General features: G+C 35.6%; 1 long non-coding RNA gene across 1 annotated transcript; it reads left to right on the forward strand.

The window, feature by feature from the left end:
- The first annotated feature begins 478 nt into the window (after nt 1-478).
- LOC110688339 lies at nt 479-6,365 on the forward strand. Its single transcript, XR_002504574.1, has 2 exons — nt 479-773; nt 6,098-6,365. It is a non-coding gene; the product is annotated as an uncharacterized LOC110688339 (long non-coding RNA).
- Nucleotides 6,366-7,916: the final 1,551 nt, after the last annotated feature.

Genomic DNA, 7,916 nt, shown 5'->3' on the forward strand with positions numbered 1-7,916 from the left:
TCTTTTTCAAAAAAGGTTAAATTTTTGTGAATATAGTACACTGACAGACTTTAAAACCTAAGTAATTTAGGGCTATAGTAAAAGAGGGGAAAATCAGAGAGGTAGGTTCATAAATGATAGGAAGTTAGAAGGAATGTGGAGGAGGAAGAAAAAATTGATTGTGAAGTGACATAGTAGCCAGGCAACAGTGAATAAGGGGGAAAATCGTAAGAGAATAAAAGAAATAAGGAGGGAAAATAATAATGTGGGGCCCATGCTCAGAAAATTGGCCGGAGTATAAATCGAGTGGTAAAACCTATTGATTTTGTAAAATATGGGTGGTTATTTTTAATTTTAAAAAAATGAGTGATTATTTGTAACACATGATACATTTTAGGGTGGTAATTTTAAAAAAAATCATATAAACAATAGGCAAAACCCCAAAATCCCCTCACCCTTGTATTATTGACTTATTGTCGTTCTTCGCCCCTAATTTCATCATACCATAACCAAAATCAGAAGTCCCAGAAAAGTGTTTTGTTGAAGAGAGAGAAAGTGAAAAATGGCGAAGCATTTGGGATCAACAGGTGAATTCTTCAGGAGACGCGATGAGTGGAGGAAGCACCCCACTCTCAGCAACCAACTCCGTTTTCGTCACGCTGTTCCTGGCCTTGGTCTTGGTGTCGGCGCCTTCTGTGTTTACCTCGTCGGCGAAACCATCTACAATCAGTTCTATGCTTCCTCTCATTCTTCTTCATCTCACCATTGAGTTTCAAGATCAATCGCCTACTTGGGTATTTTTTTTTTTTTTTTTTATTATTATTTCCCATTTTTTAATCTAAATTATTGATATTTGAATAATGGGTGTTGTTTAATTAGTCTTAATATTCAATGACGGGTTGGATTGGATTGGATTCTTTTGTATTTGATGTGGGTTTTGCTTTGATTTTCAATTAAGTATTGGGTTGATTTGGATTCTTAAGTGTTTGTCTATTTGATGATGGTTGATGCTGTTGCTGCTCTATTTTTTTGGCAGAAGGTAGATCAATATAACTTTATGTTCTGTATGTTTGTTCTACGAGTACTGTGGGACTGATTTTGTTTTGGATTTAAAGGATTTCACAATTTTAATTGCAATGTATGGGTCTCAATGTGTCATTCAGTGACACAACCCTAATTAGCCAATGTTCAATGTGTTCAAAGTCAAAACTTTGTATTGTTGGACATGTGATTTTGTTTGTAAATGCTATTGCTTCCTTATGTGTGTCGTGACTCGTGAGCAATGTAGCTGTGTTCTATATGATAAAAATAGAATGTAGTTGTGTTACATACACTGTCGGTGGAGCTGTGCACTTTTGCTTGAGTGTGGCCTTCTCTTATTTGTTCTCTCCATTTCCTCTCAATTGCCCTAATTGAAAAATTACGAAGCACCATTAGCAATAAGTATATTTGAATGTACAGTAAATGTGCATAGAAATAGTGAACTACTAGGACATTTATTTTGGAAATAGACCGAAATAGAAAAGAAATGGGGAAAGTATAATTTCATGGAGTTTCTCTTCTCTACTGATTTGTATATCGGATGCATAGTTTTTGACATTGTGATCAATGTTCAGATACCTTTTTAAATTGTGATGTACCATTGAGTGATATTGCTAATGTTTGTTAATTAAGTATAAATATAGTTAATTTCTATGAGGCCATGTGAGAACTATTGGATGAATTAATTCTACCCTATGGTGTAATAACTTGGTAAGCCTTAGTCACTTGTTGCAAGTCAATTACATCATGCTAAAGTCCATTGATCCAACCTACCTGTTTTATGTTGCCCTTATTCAAATAATTTGAAACTATCAAATTTTGTTTGTTTTGTAAACATCCTCTGTCACACCATTTTCATGTGGATAATATTTCCACAACTCAACCTGAGTGCTGAAATTTTCATGCCTAAAATTTTTGATATGCATTATTTGAATCAAGAGTTGGAATAATTTTTTTGAAAAGAAAAATAAATAAAGTGATGGTTGTTTACTTTGTGACATAGTCCCGTGTTACTTTACATTGGAAGTCTCATATAGCGGCTTTTTATTTGCACTCCCTTTTTTTATAAATTGCCAGTTCTGTTTTCTTATCATCTCTTGCATTTTGTTTAAGATAAATTATAATTAATTATTAATTTCTGGAACTGTCCATAATGGCATCATTGGATAGCTAGATCCAAGGATAGCTCCTATGAAGATGAGTCTTGCAATATTAGTGGAAATTATTACCACTTTGATGAAGTGGATGTTGTTGAGCATTCAAATAGACTTAATACCATGGAGATACCTTACTAATCTGTATGATTCGGAAAATATGTTGTCATATGAAACTTATTGCACTTTTATCTTGCTATTTTTATTACACTTGAACTATTTTTATCATGCTTGCTTCTATGATTGAAGCTCGGAAAAGAGTGTATTTTTGCTGTTGAAGGAAGCTTTTGGATAATTAACAAGTTACTTGATCAGGAGAAGAGACAATTTAGTTAAGAGAGATGTTTGTCAAAGCACTTGCATTGCATTTGTTCTCTCCTTGGTTTCTATTATGTTGAACTTATGGGCTTGTGGTCAAGAGTTGAAGCTTTGTATGACTAGAGTTGATCAAGATTTCTATGAAAAATTATGGTTGATTCATTAATAACTGCAAGGGAGCATTTAAAATAAATGTTGGAATTATATCTCTTTGAATTACTAGCCTTGTGGTAAAAAGCAATCAGAAGCCTTTGTATCTATTTGAGCTTAAGCAATTGTAGGAAATGATTGTGTTTTAATCTAGCCTTACTGGAAGGGTAGTGTAGCTGTGTAGGAAAGAGAATTATGAATGCTATGTCTAAGGGGAGTAGGGGAAGAAGGTGGCATAAAAAATATTGAGTTATTATCTTAGTTTAGTTTAGCTTTTGGCAGTGAAACAAGCCACTTGAATGCTTATCAATCAATCGTTCTGATTTCCAGATTATTAATCACAATTATCTTCACCTATTAATTCAGCCATTATTATGTTCAGATATGCTAGTTCATACCACTTTGCTGATTTTTTATCCTAGTATTTAGATTTGTGTACACCACAAATACTTTTTAACATCTTTCCTCTTCAATTGTTTTTGAATAAACAACGATACAAGTTTGTGTGGGGTAAATTAGTAATAGGATGGAATTAGATGTGATAGTGATATGAAGCATAGTGTAGGAGGAATTATCTCTAGGGCCAATTGCTACCTCATGTAGGTTATTTATTGAATCTTACAGTTTAGGGGAACATAATTGATTATAGATTGTTGCTTGTTTGACAATTAATATATCAATGCTCTTGATTACATTTGAGGGGATATTGCGGCATGTGTGATGGGGCCATGCTGAACTATTCTACGGGGCCATGCTGAACTATTCTACCCAAGTCTTGTGTGTTTTTCTACCAGTTGCAAGTCAGGGAATAAAATATTTATGGCTAGGGTCATGGTGCAAAAATGAGGCCGTACCGTTTCGGTTGGGCCATATTGTAAAGGATTTTGAATTGACCGAACCAAAATCAGCTGTTTAATATATTGTTTTACAAAAACCCACGATCTCTTTCTCCGAATAAAATGTTTTAACCCTACATTACCCTGCAATCCTACATTGAACTTCACATCTCATGTTGCACTCAAAATTTACTTGCTAAACAACAATAACAAAGCCTTAGTCCCAAAAATTACTTCCTTTTTAGAGTTATTTTGAAACATTCTCCCTGTTTCTCAATAATAGCTTTAAGTCTCTAATTGTCTACTCTAACTCACAACTATCATAAAATCCTAAGGCATTTAAATCAAATTCGCATCGCGACATAGTCCGTGATCAATGTAGCATTTCTGGTACGGAAACATTGTGACTGTTTCTGTTGTCACTACCAAAACTGTATTTCCAAACCATGGACGCGGGGTTTCTTGGCTACATGCCATTATGTCTAATGAAACCTGCAAGAACTACACTCAGAAATAAACGGAAGAACAAGTTTCATAACCTTTCCACATCCTGTGCTACTATAATACCGGGGGTTTTGGTGTGGTGGGGGTTGTGTATAACTTCCAGAACTTTTTATTTTATTTATTTTTTCCTTTTCCTTTCCATTAAGGATTGTCCTATCTCTAAGTGGGCTGTAATGTCCCAGTGGTTATTTTAGATGAATGTGATATAGAAGTCTAAATATGTTGTGTATTGATGTATGAAGAAAAACTTTGTCATCATTTGCAGTTTATTTTATTTTATTTTTTTATTTTTTACTGTCTTTATGATTTGGTAATCTTTACAGCATTATATTCAGTGGAAAGGTGGTATGCTTAGGATTGAGGGTTTGATTTGAGTTCCATTTTTTATCATTTGAGTGTATGGCTGTAAAGACGAGTGGTGATAAGGAGTAGGGTATGCTTCTAGCCTTTATAATTATACTTTCTTATAATTTTACTTTCAAATAGTTGGGATGTGATTACAAGCTATTTCGTGTTTTCTGTATGGATTTTGTAAAATTAGGAATGTTTGTTGGGACACAAGTTCCATCTTAATTAAACACATTCGAAGAAGAATTGTTAGTTAAGGACCTTTCGATTAGGAATCATATATTGATATGCTTACTTACTACAAGATTTTCACAAATGTAGTTAAAGGTTAGAGGGGGGGTCTTACTCACAAAAGTACATAACACAATATCCAAAAAAATGTAGATTATGATGATGTTTGCCGAAGGCAATTATTGTTCATTTTAGATCTTAAGAAGCTTTATCGCCCGGGAAGGGGGTTTGTTAGGTTTGGTAGATCTTGGAGATGTTGTATGAGGGGCTACTAATCTTTGTTTCAGTGAATGGGACCTCCAAAGATGATTCTCTTAGCTAAGAGGTTTACACCAAGGCGACCCCTACATCTCCTTCCTACCTTAATTGTTTGTGTTTTGTGGGATCTTTGGTAGGTTTTACTAATGGAGTGATGAAGACTTAAAGGTGGGGTGGGAATCAAGGAAGATGGATGCGTGCACATGCCTTCCTTCGTTGTTAGGTGGCTCATTATCTTTGGCAATGGTAGTTTGCTAAGTTAGTCGAACACTTTGATGTACGTTGAGTGTTGCGTGTCGGGTCCTCCAACACTTTGAATAACATCCAAATGTATGGTGGCCTTGTATGAAATTTTTAGAATTGAGAGTGTCAAATCCTAGTCTGGGCTACATAGGTTGTTTGGCTTTCTGTGAGTGGATTTGCCCCTAGTTGTAGGGTTGCCACATGTCTAGTGTGAAGTTGCGGCTACTATTTGTATCATTTGGGGCTAGTAAGGTGAGAAGTGTGGTAAGTTTCTTTAAGGAGACTCTGTGGTGTGTTTATCTCGTGTAATGTTACCTATTAGCTTTCATATGGGTTAAACTGTCTGGACTTGAGGACTTGAGTTTCTTTGTTATTTTGGCTTTTGTTTGATAGACTTGTTCTTCCAATTTTTGTACTTTGAATCTCTTATGATCTTATTATCTTACTACAACTGAACAATGATGCTTCAAGAGTGTAAAACATGATTTTAGTTCAGCGTCTACTGTCTTGCGAATAGCGAAGCAGATTGTCCACCACTGTATTGCTGATTCTCCACCACCTCCACCGCTGTAATTTCTGATTTTCCACTACCTCAACCACTGTGATTAATGCCGTTGAGATTTATTATTGTGATACTTGGTTATATCAGTCCCAAGTTTCTGTTTCTGTTACTAAAATTGGGTCTTGGAAGTGCTCTTTTCCTCATTTATATTTTGGGGGTCTGTGTGCTATGTAAGATTTTATTGAACTTGTGCTTATAAATAAACCTTCTTTTGCTGCCTATTTTTATAAAATTAGCTCATTATTACCTTTGTTTACTGGAATTTTCTTGTATATATAAGTGACAACAGTGTGGCGTCTTTTCCCAACTTCTGTGCTGCTGTTGTGCATTTTGAAATTGATGGCAATTAGTGTTGCTGTCTAAGCATAGTGGTTTCTCTGTGTACTTTGTTGTCTGTGCTGGCTTTTGAGATCTCTGTTTACACATTTTTTTTACCATTCCATGACGTTCTCAAACAATTCTTTCACCTGCAGATGGAAGCAAGGTAGGCGTGCAACTGAATCTTTGTTTGCGTAATCCTTATTTGTGGTCTCCAATAAGTTGTAATGTGGTGACATCTTAAACTCTTGTTTAAATACTCGCAGAACAGACATGGTAGCTTGTATTTTTAAGCAGCCAATGAAAATTTTCTTGTTTACAAATCTTGTTTTCTTATAGTGACGCTCTTTGAGGTCACTTTTGTATCAAATTGGGTTATGGTTTATTTTCACTTGGCATGGTACTTTTTTTTGGGTGTTGTTAAACGTCGCTCTCAAACAATCCGTCGCTCGCATTTATTTCATGAAATTCCGTATTTGCCCCTCGTATATAATTTACTCACTACACTCATTCACGACACTTACAACACATTTGACACTCGTACTTCTCTCTCTAAAAATTAAAATTCTCTTCAAAAATTAAAAAAACAGAAAATTTGGGAAAAAAAAAAATCTGAAAATCCAAAAAAAAAAAAAACAGAAAAAAAAGAAAAAGAACAACCACCACCACCAATCCAAGGAGGCTAATCCAATGGCGGATCGGAGGCGAATAAGGCTGACTTACGGCGGTCGTGGCGGCGACGAGCAGGCACTTGGTTGTTGTTGTTCGTTGATTTGTAAAAAAAAAAAGTTTCAGAAAATCAGGGACATCCGGAAATTTCAGGCGGATGTCCCTAAATTCCGATATTTTTTTTTGTGATTAATATTTTTTAAATAACCGATTAAAATTAATCCCAATTTTTTTATTTTTTTTTTCTCATGATTAATGTTATTTTTTTTTCGTGGTTATCCCGAATTTTATTTTATTTTTTCTCATGATAAATGTTTTTTTTTCTTCGTGCTTAACATATTTTTTTTTTTCGTGATTAATATTCTTTAAATAACCGATTAAAATTATTCCGAATTTTTTTTTCTCATGATTAATGTTATGTTTTTTTTTTGTGTGCTTAACATATTTTTTTTTTGTGATTAATATTCTTTAAATAACCGATTAAAATTATTATTATTAGTAATGTTATTAGTTTTAGGATTGTTATTATTAGTAGCAATATTACTATTATTATAATTATTGTTATTATTATTATTATCGTTGTTGGGAATATATTATTATTGTTGTTATTAGTATTAGTACCAGCTCAAACTGACGTTCTCTCTCCTCCTCCAAACTCTCTGTTCTCTCTCCTCCTCCAAAGAAACCTTCTGCCGAAAACGTAGGGCTCGCCGGAGATCCGGCGTCGCAGCCGTTTCTCCGGTGAGGTTCCTTCCTTCTCTCTTCTTGTAATCTGCGAGGGTCGTCGGCAAAAGAGGCTCTGTCCTCCGTTATCGTTTCCTCTTTTCGTCTTGCTCTGAGGTGGCTTCAAACTCAGAGCCGCCAGAGCTCCGCCGGCCACCGTGGCCCCCTCGTCTTCTTGCCCCCTCCTCTGTTTCCTTCTTCTCTTGGATTTTGTTTCTCTTCCCCTTTATTTTCTTTTCCCCTTCTTGGGTTTGGTGGTTTACTCACACCGTTATTCTCTTTCTTCTTAGGGATTTTAATCCTTTAGAGGTGTTTGTGAGAGTCTCTTCTAAGTTTAGAAGGTTCTGAGGGGAGTGTTTAGATCGTCCACCTCCGTCGCCGTTGCCCACCTTTGTGTGGAAGGTTTGTGTTCGTTCAAAGGGTCTCTCCGCCGGTGAAACAAGGCCTAATGCCACCGTCATAAAGGTCATTGGTAATTTTGACTGTGACGGAAACGGTGAAGTTAGGGTTAGGGTTTCGTGGGTCCTTGCGCTGGAGGGCTAGGTCTAACGCCGCCGTCAAGAGTAGTTAGTGATGGAAACG

The sequence above is a fragment of the Chenopodium quinoa genome, unplaced genomic scaffold, assembly GCF_001683475.1.
Source record: "Chenopodium quinoa cultivar QQ74 unplaced genomic scaffold, ASM168347v1, whole genome shotgun sequence".
In the NCBI taxonomy this organism is placed as follows: domain Eukaryota; kingdom Viridiplantae; phylum Streptophyta; class Magnoliopsida; order Caryophyllales; family Amaranthaceae; genus Chenopodium; species Chenopodium quinoa.